This window comes from Pangasianodon hypophthalmus, chromosome 2 (genome assembly GCF_027358585.1).
Source record: "Pangasianodon hypophthalmus isolate fPanHyp1 chromosome 2, fPanHyp1.pri, whole genome shotgun sequence".
In the NCBI taxonomy this organism is placed as follows: domain Eukaryota; kingdom Metazoa; phylum Chordata; class Actinopteri; order Siluriformes; family Pangasiidae; genus Pangasianodon; species Pangasianodon hypophthalmus.
The window spans coordinates 33,355,238-33,372,106 of record NC_069711.1 but is presented as its reverse complement, the minus strand read 5'-3'; the positions used below and the strand labels follow the sequence as shown (position 1 = coordinate 33,372,106).

The 16,869-nt window shown below is 38.8% G+C and overlaps 1 long non-coding RNA gene across 2 annotated transcripts in view; it reads right to left on the bottom strand.

Annotated features, from left to right (window-relative positions):
* Positions 1-13,268: 13,268 nt before the first annotated feature.
* The window catches only part of LOC128317083 (uncharacterized), a 23,254-nt gene continuing 19,653 nt past the window's right edge, over positions 13,269-16,869 (bottom strand). The window contains exon 4 of one of the 2 annotated variants that reach the window (XR_008300568.1): positions 13,269-14,738. This is a non-coding gene — a long non-coding RNA (uncharacterized LOC128317083). The remainder of the gene's footprint in view (positions 14,739-16,869) is intronic. The other variant, XR_008300567.1, reaches the window with a different exon arrangement.

Sequence of the window (16,869 nt, the reverse complement as noted above, 5' to 3'; positions counted from 1 at the left end):
TTAGAACCAACTGCTGAAGCCATGTACAGGATCTTATTGTCAAAGAACTTCCAAAACATTAAGATGTAACAAGATGGAACACTGTGAAGCCCATCATCAACAAGTGGAGAACATGGGGCACCACAGTGACATTACCAAGAACAGGAGGCTGCCAAGAGACCTACAGCAACATTACAGTAGCGGCAGGAATCTCTGGCATGTACTGGATACTCCCTGCATGTGACAACAATGTCTCCTATTCTTCACATGTCTGGGCAAAAAACAAAACATCCAAACCTGACTAAATCACCACAAAACATGTGTCAAAATGTGTTATGCTCTAAAATAAAACTTTTTTAGGCATAAATCTAAAAGATATGTGTGGTGCAAAGATAAGACAGCATACCTATGAAAGAACACCATATCTATGGAGAAGCATGGTGGTGGCAGCATCATGTTAGACGGAGGCTTCTCTTCAGCTAGGACTTGGGCTTTAGTCAAAATAAAGTGAATGATGGAAAAATTTCACCTTCCAGCATGATAACAACCCAAAGCACAAATCCAAGTCAACAAAGGAACGGCTTCTGAAGATGATCAATCATTTTGGAATGGCCCAGTCAGATCCCAGATCTAAATCTGATTAAAAACCTTTGGAATGACTTGGAGAGGGTTTGGTGCCCACAATTCACAATTTGATAGATCTGGAGCATTTTCTTCAAGGAAGCATGGAATAAAACTGCCAAATAAAGATGTGCTAAGTGGGTAGACTCTTACCCAAAAAACTCTGAGCACTAATTCACTTGAAAAGTGCCTCTTTGTCTTCTCACTGCCTCTAATCACCATTAGGCATGACTTTCAGTTAAACTAGGACCAGGTTATTAGTCACTAGGTCAGTAAATACACGTGAATTCTCAGTATATTACATACAGGTAGGTCCGGAAGTATTTGGACAATGACAGAGTTTTTATAATTTTGCCTTTACACACCACCACAATGGATTTGAAATTAAACAATCAAGACGTGATGGAAGTGTAGACTTTCAGCTTTATTTTAAGAGGTTCCGCAAAAATATGGCATTTACCATTTAAGAATTACAGCCATTTTCAACAAAGTTCCTCCATTTTCAGGAGCTCAAAAGGTATTTGGACAAAGTGACATAATTGTAAATATAACCATAATTTTAATACTTGGATGAAAATCCTTTGCAGTCAATGACTGCCTGAAGTCTGGAGCCCATTTTCTCAAAACTCAAATTCTGTGTTTCCTCGCTGGAGATGCTTTGCCAGGTCTTCACTGCAGCCACCTTCAGTTGCTGCTTGTTTGTGGGTCTTTCTGCCTTCAGTCTTGTCTTCAGTAAGTGAAAAGCAGCTCTATTGGGTTGAGATCAGGCCACTGACTTGGCCATTGAAGAATATTCCATTTCTTTGCCTTCAAAAAGTCTTGAGTTGCTTTCGCAGTATGTTTAGGGTGATTATCTACCCGCTCTGTGAAGCGGCGTCCTATCAGTTTTGTAGCATTTGGCTGAAGTTGAGCAGAGAGTATAGCCCTATACACCTCAGAATTCATCCTGCTACTTCTGTCAGCAGTCACATCATCAATAAACACCAGTGAGCCCGTTCCATTGGCAGCCATACATGCCCATGCCATAACACTGCCTCCACCATGTTTGACACATGATGTGGTATTCTTCGGATCATGCGCCGTTCCTTTCTTTCACCATACTTTTCTCTTCCCATCATTCTGGTACAAGTTAATCTTGGTTTCATCAGTCCAAAGAATCTTATTCCAGAACATGGGAGGCTTTTTTAGATGTTTTCTGGCAAAGTCTAATCTGGCTTTCCTGTTCTTGAATGTTACCAGTGGTTTGCACCTTGTTGTAAACCCTCTGTATTTACATTCATGAAGGCGTCTCTTGATTGTAGATTTTGACACTGATACGCCTACCTTCTCCAGAGTATTCTTGACTTCTGTTGATGTTGTGAAGGGGTTTTTCTTCACCAAGGAAAGGATTCTGCGATCATCCACTTTAATTGTCTTCCGTGGTCTTCCAGGCCTTTGGATGATGTTCAGCTCACTTCTTTCTTTTTAAGAATGTACCCAACTGTTGATTTGGCCACACCTCAGTTTTGCTATTTTTCTTATAGATTTATGTTGTTTTTTCAGCCTAATGATGGCCTCCTTCACATTGAGATCTCCTTGGACCTCATATTGGTATCTCCAGTCAAACAGCTGCCAAATGCCAACTCAATACCTGATATCAACTCCAGACCGTTTATCTGCTTCATTTGTCTTGAAGTAACGAGGGAATGGACCGCACCTGGTCAATTAACTTCTTGTCAGTCAATTGTCCAAATACCTTTGAGTCCCTGAAAATGGAAGTACTTTGCTTAAAATGGCTGTAATTCCTAAATGGTAAATGCCATATTTTTGTGGAACCTCTTAAAATAAAGCTGAACGTCTACACTTCCATCACATCTTGATTCTTTTATTTCAAATCCTTTGTGGTGGTGTATAAAGGCAAAATCACAAAAACTCTGTCATTGTCCAAAAACCTCCGGACCTGACTGTATATATTCATGGGAGGATAAAGCTGAAGTACTCCGTTTTGTTTGTTTGATTTTTTCTGAACTTTGGGCTTGGAATTTTGGTGTTTTTTGTAGATATGGGAAATGCACACTTTTGCACTCAACTGTACCTAAAATCTTTTCATTTCATCAAGAGAGAACATCTAAACCACTTCTGTGTAAATTCTTAAACCTGCCACAGCTTGCTGAAGTCTAACTGAAGCGAGATTATAAATAGCACAATACTGTGACTGCCAAAGAGCAGCTGCTGAGATTTTTAACACAACCTGTAACCCTCTACTGCTAAGCTCTTTCCTCAGATAAGATTCTTATTCTTACTTAATTCTTAAGTCACTTTGAATACAAACACAAACAAATGCAGCTTGTCACGTTACAGAGAAATCACAGCGCGAAAAGAAGAATGCCAGAAAATGTTAACAGTTTTAAAGTTGTGAAGTGAAGTGACATGTAGCCAAGTATGGTGACCTATACTCAGAATTTGTGCTCTGCATTTAACCCATCCAAGTGCACACACACACACACACACAGCAGTGGGCAGCCTTTTTTTTTTTTTGCTGCGGCGCCCGGGGAGCAGTTGGGGGTTCGGTGCCTTGCTCAAGGGTCTCACCTCAGTCATGGTACTGATGGTGGAAGAGAGTGCTGGTCATTCACTCCCCCCACCTACAATCCCTGCTGGACCTGAGACTCGAACCCACGACCTTCAGGTTCACCTTCGGGACTCAAGTCCGAGACTCTAACCATTAGGCCACGACTGCCCCCTTAACATTTAACAGTTTTACTGGCAATACTGGAGATTCCTTCCATAAATATTAAACAAACATCTCCTTACATATCACCAATTTTTACACAAGTCCCTGTGCATAAGCTGTTATTATAGATATCATATTTAAACAAGTGCATTAATATAAACCTGTGATTTGAATCTGCACTACTGTGGGAGAAGTGCACTTAAATCCACTTAAAGTGCCGATTATTTTAATTTTCACATTTTAACTTGCTGCCTCTTTTCCTTCGTCAGGCACACACCTTTAAGAGAACCGGTGTGAGTCAGAGTCACACGGGGAGGAGACACGGCAAACATGTGATAAAAACGGGACTTGAGTGAGGCGGAGCTCCGTAACGGAGAGAACACTGAAGATCTACAGGTGAGTACAGGATTTCTCCACATCACAGTAGAAAGAATTAAATCAGTTCCAATCAGTTCTTTAATTGTTTGAATATACAGTTATACACTACGGATTGAGCGATGCTCCACAACTACATCATCGTGTACAAACAAGTTGTTATTACTGTGTACTTTGAGAGGGACTGAATTTCTAGGCAGCATTTCAGGACTCTTTAAGAGTTCTTCAGGTAGTTATGGTTCTTTGCTTCCTAACGAAGTTCCGCTTGGAATCATTTCTGAAAAAGAAACCCTACATTGTAGAGTCCATCTGCAATCAAGGGTTTCCTCTGAGGAACAACCTTTAGGATGCTAGATTTTCTTTACCTTTAAATTTGCTGGTTATATTAACAGCACTCCTGTTGCTGATTTTGGATTCCGGTTGCAAAGTTGCAAAGAAACATTCAGAATAATCAGGAGATCAGCTGATTGATTGGAAAGAGGAAATTAGAAGAGTACAAATGCAATATGTGGCTTTTAAATATCAGGAACTGTTTAACTCACAGCAATGCAAAGTTTGATGGACTGAGACGGATGTAGGATGTCAGATGATGATGAAGGGTGTTTTATCATCTGTGGTCCTGAGAGAAGCCTTTGGCGATTGGGATTTGAAACGAGTGATTCCATGCACAATGACTTCAAATGTGCAAAAATTGTGCATCTTACATCCATTTATTTCTCATTTTGTGTTCTACTTTTGTAAATTCAAAACCGAGTTCACAGTATATGAAAGTTTGTTTGCTCTTTTTGTGCAGGTTTCCACATGTACAAGATGCCGTTAGACGCTTCAGTAACAGCTGAAGTTATTAAAGAACAGCGATTTAATGCCAAGCTGTCCCTTTCGACCATTCGATTTTTATTTCATGTTTATATGTTTGCACTAGGAGGCATTATGTAAATACTTCTAACTGTTACACACACACACTCTCTCTCTCTCTCTCTCTCTCTCTCACACACACACAAACACACAAACACATAAACACACACTTTTTGTGTTCTTTTTAAGATTTGTAAAACATTATTATTCTTAAAAATATTAGAAAATATATATTATATATATATAATATATATATATTTAATTTTTAAAACATTGTGGGGGAAATTGTTTGTCTTATTTCTTTCTAATTTTTTTGTAAACTGGAGACAACTTGATCTGTATAGAGTGTAAATGAAAATAGAAGACATGATCAAAGCATAAAATGTAAATTATTATTTTAAAAATAGAATAAAAATGGTTGAAAATGTCTAAAATTCAATTAATTAATTAATTAATCAATCAATCAATTAATTAATTAATTAATAATGACACTGTAAAGACAAAAACTAATTAGTAAAATATAAAGATAAAATAGTATGCAATAAAAAAGCAGTAAAACAGTAGTAAATTGTAATACAAATAAAAAATAGAATAATAATATAACAAAAATAAATTTTAAAAACTGAGAACACAAATGCAAAACTAAATTTATATAAGAATAAAAACCTAATATTAAATTACCTTAATTAACTCTATCACAGCATTGTAGAGTGGTGGGTAACGTTGCTGCATCTCAGCTCCAGGGTCCTGGTTTCGATCCTGAGCTCACGTGACTGCACAGAGTTTGTTTATTCAAGGGTTATGAGTCTACGTGATCAAATCATGTTGTACAAATCACCTGTACAACAATAAAAAAAAAAAGTGAATTATATGAAAACAGTTTTAAATGCAGTTTGCTTCACATGTATTTTGTACATCTAATATGATTAACCTTAGGGCACTGGCTCACACTCGCACTGTATAACTGTGAGGATTTGTGTATAGAGCGGCCTCTGCCTTTTTGAGGTAAAACTGCACACAAGCTACAAGTAACGAAGTAGTTACTGAATAACAGATGGGTCAGGTTAGTCCTTTATGAATGAATTTACATTATTTACAAAGCACTCATTAATTAAAGAATGTTCTTATGAACAAGATAACAAAGTACTTTTGAAACGTTTCAAGAAAGCCACCCCAGTTCTGTGAATGTTCGAGTGTACAGTTATACAATACGGATTGAGCGATGCCCCACACATACAATATTATAAATATAGTACACAACAAACGTGATATTGCATGTGTGTATCTGAGAGAGACTGCATTTCAGGTAGCAGTTAAGGGTTCTTTAAGAGTTCTTCGGGTAGGTACCATCATCTGCTTCCTTAAAAGGGTATTTGCAATCAAGGATTCCTTCTCAGAGACACACAAAACGAACTTTAGGATACGAGATTTTTTTTTTTTTTCTTTTAAAGTGTACACCCTCTGTTGTAGGGTTCTACATAGAACTTTAAAAGATACCTTCCACATAGATGGTTCTATGATTAGGGTTCTGTGTAGAGCGCATTAGGATGCTAGATATTTTGCAAACTTCATCTTATATTATTAAACTCATGAAACTGTATTAAAAATCTGCATCGTATCCTACAGACAGTCCAAGAAATGATGCGCGAACAACCTAGAAATATTCATTCTTCATCAGGTTTGCAGGTTGAAGTCTAGGTTGGTGAAAGGTTGAGGCAAGACAATGTTCATATGGATAACATTATGGAAGTGTTTTATTCAATTCTGTACTCTGTTCTCTGTTCTGTTTCCCCAAAGGTTTGCGAGTGCAGAGACTAAAAAGGTGACACCATGCAAACCGCTGTGTTTTTCACTGTGATTATCCTGCTCACAGCCAGCGCAGGCAAGTAGCAGTGCCTGAAGCTTTTCCTGTTATCGTATGTGCATAATATTTTCTCAGCTTACACCTTCTTTAGGTGTGTCTGTTTATTTAAATTTACTTTCTCACACTCAAAAATAAAAAAAAGCCCAAAGCTAAATACCTACAATGTTTATTTTATTCCAGACACTTCTAAATCTCGTCTTTACACACCAAATCCAGCTCTTAACGCTCCTGAGTTAAGAAGGAAATCTGTAAAAATTAAAATAAGCCAAAACATGAGTTGTGTTCTAATACAGATTCGAACACACCCTTGCTGCCTTCCCCTCATGTCCCCTTGTACAAATCTCTTTTATCCTTGAAGTTTTCAAGTCAATATGGTAGCAGCTAGTTAGCATGGATCATGGTAGCAGCTAGTTAGCATGGATCATGGTAGCAGCTAGTTAGCATGGAGGTTGACTAGGGCATGCTAAAGTTAGAAAAACTTCCCAGAAGTCCATGAGTGCTGGATTGTACATTTTTGCCTTAAAGTTCTCAAAAAGGAGCTAGATGTTGTTTTTTCTGCCCTCACATGCCGAATGTTTCTTCACAGTTGCAAATAAGGTGAACATGACCGTTGAACATTCAGGGGGAAAAAAGTGTGGTGAGAACGTCACTCTGCTGTGCCGCCTCTCTTCAGAGAGCAAGGTTGTGTTGGAATTTTCCTGGGTCCTGAATCTGGCAGAAAATTCTACAAAAGTTCTCTGTAATATCAGCGAGACCGAGAAGAGAGAGTCTAATAGAATCCACTGCAAATATGAACGTAATCAAGATTTAGCACTAACAATTGAAGGCTTACAGCAGAGCGATAACGGCCTGTATTTCTGCAAAGCGCAGACCAGCATAGGCCACAACAGCAAAATGATCTCCGTAAACATCACAGGTGGGTTTCACAGGAACCAAAAACACAACATCAAATCCAGAAACACACAAACATGAGCTTAGAAAGGAAAGGGGCGGTCCTAACATCACATGCTCTTCGCTGATTGGACACGGCGTATTCTCACAAGTAAAAAGCATCACTCGTTTTCACTCTGTTATCTAGTTATACTAATGAAAATGATGAAGTTATTTATGTTATTACAGTGAGGAGGAGTTTCCTCCAGCGTCTCTCAGACTGATGCGCATAGTAGCCATGATCGTCAACGTGATGATCGATAGGGATCGCGCCTTTCTGTGTTAATGTTGATGTGTTTCTGATTTTGCTGCTGTGTTTGTCTGAGGTTGTTTGTTAATGTGTTTTGTACTTATGTCTGGTGATCCGATATCCTCAAACGTCCTCCACTAAAGTTCAAATCAGGACTTCACAGTGTAGGATTAGTTCAAGACAACCTGAAATCAGAACTGACTTTGTTAGCTCATGCTGATGCTGAGTCACAGGGCAGCGTAACACACTCCGAGGAAACTCTAATTAATTTGTCCTCTAGTTAATTATCACGTGTGTACGCAAAAGCATTTGTATTAAAAAAATCTCCAGTTCCACAGTGACTCTGTAGTCTTTGTAACACTTTCTATAAAGTAAATTTTTGTCTTTTTTTGCAGACTGTGCTAATCAGAGATCTCCGCGGATAAATGGCCCCAGACCAAACCACGCCTGTGCTTCAGAACGCAAATGGATAAATTTGCTGGTTTCATTAACAGCGCTTTTGTCGCTCATTTTGGATTCCAGTATGTAAAAAAAGTTGCAAAGAAACTCAAAGAAACATTCAGAATAATCAGGAGATCAGCTGATTGGTTGGAAAGTGTAAATTAGAAGCTTACGGAAGCAATTTGCGTGCCGTTTCCGTGGCTTTTACATCTCAGGAACTGTTTAACTCACAGAAACGTGAAAGATCATTGGACTGAGAAGGATTTAAGACGTCCGATGATGATGATGATGATGATGATGATGATGGATGTTGTATACAGACACAGTCATAACCTCTGCGTAGAGAGAACTTGTAACGTTTTCACTTGTAAAGACTTACAGAGGATAAAATATGCCTTAAATATCTGTTTATTTCTCATTTTCTGTTCTAGTTTGGTAAACTAGTTCACAGTGGGTACAGGTTTGTTAACTGTTCCAAGATCTCCACATGCACAAGATGCCTTTAGATGCTTCAGTAACAGCGGACATGTTATTCCATGCCAAATGGAATTCTCCAAAATGTGTGATTTGGGAAAATGCAGTGTAAAGTCAAGAGGGTGATGATGGAGCTATATATATTTATTTCATTTTTATATGTGCTTGCACTGAGGCATTATGTAAATACTTACTATTGTACTGACTGTTACAAACACACACACACTCCATCCCTCTCTCTCTCTCTCTCTTTCTTCTTTATGCGCTTTATGCGTACAGGAACATCAGTGACTCTCTTAATATTTCACTTTGGGTATCGTTCGCAGTTCTGTGCAATAGTGGGTGTAGCCTTTATGGTGCTGTATTTTATCAGATTGATCTGACTGCATATATAACACACACAGGTTTGTTTGTTTGTTTGTTTGTTTTAATGTTTGAAGAACATTATCAATCTTCATAATGCTGCAAAAAAAAAAAAAAAGACCAAACTGAATAAAAAAGTGAACAAGTATTGATTTATATGTCACGTTTCAGTTTGGACACACCTTCTTATTCAATGGTTTTTCTTTATTTTTATTGTTTTCAACATTGTATATTAATACTGAAGACATCCAAACTATGAAAGAACACGTAAGGATTTATGTAGTAAACAAAAACGAGTTAAATAACCCAGAATATGTTTTATATTTTCAATTCTTTTCCATCTTTTGCTTTGATGAGCTTTGCACACTCTTGGCATTCTCTCAGTCAGCCTCATGAGGTAGTCACCTGAAATGGTTTTCCAACAATCTTGAAGGAGTTCCCAGAGGTGTTGAGTACTTGTTGGCTGCTTTTCCTTCACTCTCCGGTCCAACTCATCCCAAACCATCTCAACTGGATTTAGATCAGGTGATTGTGGAGGCCAGCTCATCTGATGCAGCACTCCATCACTCTCCTTCTTGGACAAATAGCTCTTACATAACCAACCTTGAGGTGTGTTTGGGGTCTGTGAGGCAGTGGTTTCACAGACTCCAGAATACCCCCAGGATGATGGCAATACTCGCCGAGATGTTATAGTGCAAGGTGATGATTTATTTACAGTGCTCAAGAGGTGATCCAGTACGGGGGGGAAAAAAAACCCCAAAGCTATATACAAAGTTACAAACAAATAAACAAACAAACAAACACTTTAGCTCTATATACAGTAATTTAAACTCTAACAAATATTGCTCATGGCACCACAGTTGCACGCTCACTCAAAAACAACAACCAACCTACCAATCAGCCAACACCCACAGTGGTTTGGGGCTCTCTTTTAAACTCTAAGCCCTGCCCCTCTTTGGATTAAACCAACTAGCAAGGAAGGTGCAGGGCAAATAGGCACATATTTTACAATAATGTACACATATCATACATTTAAGATATCATCTACTACATAATATATATCTTTACACTATGAAATAAAACATTATACACCATAATAGCAAATACAGACATAACGTAAATATAAAAACATTTCACGATTGCCCCATGGGACACACAGTGGACTAGTCTATTTCCGGTTGCTTCGCGCCAATTCTGGCAGTATAAAGCCAGGCCACCGGGTGGCGCCCAGGTTTGGCCGGCCTATGGGGGAAACGCCACACGAAGAACCCACTACACAGACAATAACAAGCACAAACCACCGGTGTGTATTTAAAACATGAAACAAAGAAAAAGTAAGCAAAACACCGTAAACCATTAACTCAAATATATGTATGTGTGTTTGTGTTGTCATGCGCAGCGTGAATTAATGTCAGGGGATGAAACGGAGTGGATATGTTTGTGTGTATGAAAGTCCAGTATGCTAATAGCGTGCGTGTGCACCCACATCGCCTCAGCAGGGATTTACGGAGGAAGAATGAGGTACGATGAGGTGTGTGTTTGTGTATGTGTGTGTGTGTGTGTGCGCCAATAGGGCTAGGTCACTTCCTCACAGGGTCATTGTCCTGTTGGAAAACAAATGATGGCCCCAGTGAAGTGCAAACCAGATGGGATGGCATGCCTCTGTAAGTCACCAACAGTGTCACCAGCAAAGCACCCCCACACCATCACACCTCCTCCACCATGCTTCACAGTGGGAACCACACATTCAGGAACCGTCCGTTCACCCTCTCTACGTCTAACAAAGACACGGTGGTTAGAACCAAAAATCTCAAATTTGGACTCATCAGACCAAAGGACAGTTTTCCACTGATCTAATGTCCATTCCTTGTGTTTCTTGGCCCAAGCAAGTCTCTTCTGCTTGTTGTTCTTCTGAAGTAATGGTTTCTTTGCTGCAATTCGACCATGAAGGCCTGACTCACGCAGTCTCCTCTGAACAGTGGATGTTGAAATATTTCTGCCACTTGAACTCCGAGAAGCGTTTCTGTGGGCTGTAATCTGAGGTGCTGTAAATCGGCGGTTTCTGAGGCTGGTAATTCTAATAAACTTATCCTGTGCAGCAGAGGTAGCTCTTGGTCTTCCTTTCCTGGGACGGTCCTCATGAGAGCCAGGTTCATCATAGCGTTCGGTGGTTTTGGCGACTGCACTTGGGGATACATTCAGAGTTCTTGAGATTTTTCGGATTTCTTAAAGTAATGATGGACTGTCTTTTCTCTTTGCTTAACTGAGTGTTTCTTGCCATAATATGGATGTGTACAGTAGTTGTAGTAGCACTAACAGGGCTATTGACTCTGTACCCACCCTTCCTCTGCACAAGACAACTGATGGTCTAAAGCACTTTAAGAAGGCAAACGTCACAAATGAACTCTTGACAAGGCACAGCTGTGAACTGAAAACCATTCCAGGTGACTATCTCGTGAATCTGATGAGACAATGCCATGAGTGTGCCAAGCTGTCATCAAAGCTAAATGTAGCTACTTTGGACAATCTAAAATATAAAACATATTCTGGGTTATTTAACACGTTTTTGTTTACTACATAATTCCATACATGTTCTTTCATAGTTTGGATGTCTTCAGTATTAATGTACAATGTTGAGAATAATAAAAAGAAAGAAAAACCACTGAAGGAGAAGGTGTGTCCAAACTTTTGACTGCTGCATATATATATATATATATACACTATATTACCAAAAGTATTCGGTCACCCATCCAAATGATCAGAATCAGGTGTCCTAATCACTTGGCCTGGCCACAGGTGTATAAAATCAAGCACTTAGGCATGCAGACTGTTTTTACAAACATTTGTGAAAGAATGGGCCGCTCTCAGGAGCTCAGTGAATTCCAGCGTGGAACTGTCATAGGATGTGCCACGAATCCAGTCGTGAAATTTCCTCGCTCCTAAATATTCCACAGTCAACTGTCAGCTTTATCATAACAAAATGGAAGAGTTTGGGAACAACAGCAACTCAGCCACGAAGTGGTAGGCCACGTAAACTGACGGAGAGGGGTCAGCGGATGCTGAAGCGCATAGTGCAAAGAGGTCGTCGACTTTCTTCACAGTCAATTGCTACAGAGCTCCAAACTTCATGTGACCTTCAGATTAGCCCAAGTACAGTACGCAGAGAGCTTCATGGAATGGGTTTCCATGGCTGAGCAGCTGCATCCAAGCCACACATCACCAAGTGCAATGCAAAGCGTCGGATGCAGTGGTGTAAAGCTGGACTCTAGAGCAGTGGAGACGCGTTCTCTGGAGTGATGAATCACGCTTTTCCATCTGGCAATCTGATGGACGAGTCTGGGTTTGGAGGTTGCCAGGAGAACGGTACATTTCGGACTGCATTGTGCCGAGTGTGAAATTTGGTGGAGGAGGAATTATGGTGTGGGGTTGTTTTTCAGGAGTTGGGCTTGGCCCCTTAGTTCCAGTGAAAGGAACTTTGAATGCTTCAGGATACCAAAACATTTTGGACAACTCCATGCTCCCAACCTTGTGGGAACAGTTTGGAGCGGGCCACTTCCTCTTCCAACATGACTGTGAACCAGTGCACAAAGCAAGGTCCATAAAGACATGGATGACAGAGTCTGGTGTGGAGGAACTTGACTGGCCTGCACAGAGTCCTGACCTGAACCCGATAGAACACCTTCGGGATGAATTAGAGCGGAGACTGAGAGCCAGGCCTTCTCGACCAACATCAGTGTGTGACCTCACCAATGCGCTTTTGGAAGAATGGTCAAAAATTCCTATAAACACACTCCTCAACCTTGTGGACAGCCTTCCAAGAAGAGTTGAAGCTGCAAAAGGTGGACCGACATCATATTGAACCCTATGGGTTAGGAATGGGATGGCACTTAAGTTCATATGTGAGTCAAGGCAGGTGACCGAATACTTTTGGTAATATAGTGTATGTATATATATATATATATATATATATAGTTAATGGATACTTTAGTGTTAAACACTGCCATCTCGTGGTCATGTAGTGAACCCTTATGATAAATCTGAGTGGAAAAAGTGAAACAGACACAATGATCTGTTTAGAGTGCAACTAAAAATAGAAATTAACGCAAGGTAATATTTTTAAAATGAAATAAAAAACAGTTAAAATAAACTAAAACAATAAACTATGTAAATAATTAAAACAATTAAGCAATTAGATTAATAAATTAATATGCTTAAACAATAATGGAACTCAAGATAGATAGATAGATAGATAGATATAGAGTTTATTGATAGAAAACAGAAATAAAAAATATAATAAAATATAGCATAAAATAAAAAAGTACATAAAACAAAAAATACAATAAAATCAAATTAAAAATAGAAAATGTATTTTTTTTTAAAGAAAGAAAGAAAGAAAGAAAAAATGAGTAAGAAAAATGACAATGACCAATTCCATCCAAGTGCTATTACTGAAATGGACAGATTTTCATACAGAGTTTTATTAAATATATTAACGTGCTGGACAGTTATGATTTTATGCTGTACTGTGAATAAGGAAGTTTTATTTATCTTATGATCCCTAAATAATTTCTTTAAATTCACTCTTTAATCATCATGCGCTTCTCAGTGAGCACTGACTAACCGAGCTGTTCATGGATGTCCATTTCTGTCTCAGTCTGGTCCATAAAATATAAAATATATCGTTTTATTAGTATTTCTCGACTTTTGTCCACTTTGATTTCACCATTAAATCAGCCAATGTGTCTTTTTTTGTTCCAAGAAAAGTTTGAAGGCTTGAATACAACCACAATAAACTTCTAGTTCAATGTGAGATACATAAAGGGTGTGATATTTAAGCAGGTTAATTATGATAGTAAATGCATGCAGTGTGTGTGTGTGTGTGTGTGTGTGTGTGTAGATTTTTACTGTGAGCTCATGTGAATAAGTTGGAGTGTGGCATGTCTGAATAATTTATTGTATTATACATGAGTCTGTGAAATGGATAGACAGCAGAGGGCACTAGTGACACACACACACACACACACACACACACACACACACACACACACAGCCTGTGAGCCCTGTGAATGTACAGTACAAAAAAAGGGTGAACTACAAAGTACTGACAAAACTCCAAGTCATTAGATATTAGTGGAACATTATTATTATTGTAATATTAAAGATACAGTCATTAAAGCAAAACCCAAAATCCCAGCAGAACTGGAGGTTCCACATTTCATACACACTGACCTAGAAACCCACAACTACCTCACAAACTAGTCATCATTCCTCACCTAGTGGACTCATACCTCCGTCCTTCATCCATGACTGGAATATCGGGAAATTTCACTTGTGTTTTATACTTTCTCATGAAATTTTGACTTGTTGGATGGATAGATGGATGGATGGATGGATGATTTTTTTTTCATGGATGGATGCATAGATGGATGGATGGAAGAAAGGAATAATGGTTGGGTCAAAGGATAGATGAATGGATGGATGAGTGGATGAAATGATTAATGGCCAGGTCAATAGATGGATAGATAGATGGATGAACGAGTTGATAGATTGATGGATTCGTTGATGGACTGATTAAAGGATGGACTAGTTGATGATTGTATGAATTAGCTGATGGGTTTCTGGATCAGTTGATGGATGGATGGATGGATGGATGGACTGATTAAGGAATGAGTTTCTTTTTTACATTTCTTTCTTTTTACACAAGAGGTTAAGTAAACATTTCTTTTTAAACTGCACGGTTAAACGCTGCTGGGATTTTGCTGGGAATCTGTGATTAGCATCAGGGAAATTGGCAGCACGGGGTCACCACTTGGCCGATGTAAAAGGTCAGAGGTCATCCTCTTCAGTCAGTCATTAGAACTCGAGTGTGAGCTCTGTAAAAAAAACCAATGTTAGATGAGTGTCTCTCAGAGAAAAGCTGTGACCTGTGACCTGCGTCGCATTTTGTGTAGGTGTTTTTTTTTTTAATTAAAGAAAACAATGATAAATGTAATGTAATATTAAACATCTAAAGGTTATGTCAGTTACCTTTGTCTTAATTCATCATGAATAAAGAAAACTCCAGCTCTGATAGTAGAGCAGCTGCAAATCACAGGTTTATATTAATGCACTCATTCTAATACGTTATCGTTTCTATAGCAACAGCTCATTCACAGGGACGTGTACAGGGAGACACTCCACATAAACGGATGTAAAAACATGGAATCAGTGATAGAGTGAAGTTTTCATGGAAGGAGTCTCCAGTGTCAGTGCTTTGATACAGTCAGAGGTAAAACTGTAAATTTGTAAACTGTAAAGTTTTTGTGAAATTTTCAGGAGGACAGAGCAGTTTACGCTTTGCGTAAGACAGAAAAAAAAGAGGCTGGTGAGAGAACAACTGTTTATAGCTGCTATAATCTAAGTTGCATTAAATGTAACTATAAATGGATAAAAAGTACAATGTTCTTTAATAAATAAAAACGTTTAATCATTGCTCAATCGTTGTGGTATAAGAGAAATAAAGCAGGTCAGGATGTGCTGTTATAGGAAAATAATCAACTCCAGGGTGGTAACACTACCTTAGCTTCATCACACTACATCGTCGTTGATTATTTTCCTAGAACAGCCCGAGACGCAGTGTTTTACTCCGTACCACGTGCATTACTAACAGCTCCGAAATGTAAAAATTGTCTCTGCGTATAACAAATTAACACGTTTTTATTCATCATAATTTAAAATGCTCTCACACTGTTACTCGTGTGCAATTCTAAAAGTACAGAGTGTTATAAAAAATCTCTCTCTCTCTCGCTCTCTCTCTCGCTTTTCTCCTCTTACCTTCCTCTGCTTTGAACACACACTGAATAAAAACCTACAAAGGTGGTCCAGTCCAGGCTTCAAAGCCTGCAGTCTGAACACATAGCTGGTTGCCATGGTGGGAAACAAGGCCAGGGAAAATCACATGATCATGCTTTGTTTTTTTTTTTCAGAATTGGCAAAGCGGCTTCTTGTTGCCATGGGAACCCAAACACAATCTGGCTCTGAGCCACCAACGCTACACTTCCACATCTGGACACAGGTCTTATGTAAACTTCAGCCATTTTGAGAAATGAGACAGATGTGTGATCATTCATTCATGTAATGATCATCGAGTTTTAGTATTAGAGTTAATACTGTAAATGTTAGTTATTTTATAAAACACACAATGACACTATAACCAGTGGCTCATGTATAGCTTACAAACCTGGACCATTAAAACACCTTTTTAACAAGCAGACGCTGCTGATCACGCAGATTAAATTGCGCCATTTGACTTTTAAAGGCCAAAATTAAATGCATACAAATGCATAAAGAAATCCCAGACATCAATCTTAGTTCATGTTCTGAATAAAACATTGTTTTCATTAAACATCCCCAATAACAGAAAACCAGAAAACATAGATCTTATTTAACAAGTTGTCATAACAAGTAGTTGTGGTATTTGTATCTTTACCCAGTAGTCATGCTAGATAACTCACGCTAGCTAGTGACTAACAAAAAAATATCCAATAATAGAGCACAAAGAATTTGTTCTAACAAGACTTCTTCATCATCGAGTGCACTACACACAGCGACTCGAACCACATGGAGGACCTTCTTCTGTCGCCATATTTCTGACCAATTAGTTTAAAAAATATTTCAAAATAATGCACTTTGGGTCATTTAATTGTGTTTAGTGTGCAACTAAACCGAAAAGCAAACAAACCAAAGAACTAGTAGAAAATAAAGACCTGATTAAGTACACTGAGATAATGCGTGTGAAACAGGAAACAGGTGTGTTAGTGTTCAGGTGAATGAGATAAATGTAAAGTCTGTGCTGGATCCGGAGCGGATTGGAGGTGAAGCGGCGGCTCCTGGATCAATGGTGGAGCCGGATGTGATAGTTGCCATGGTAACAGATGCTGTGATTAGGAATATTGCTTTTGGACAGAAGTTTGCTGAACTGTAGTCGGGTTTTGAGTGAATGGTTTTGAGCTGCCGTCAGGTCGC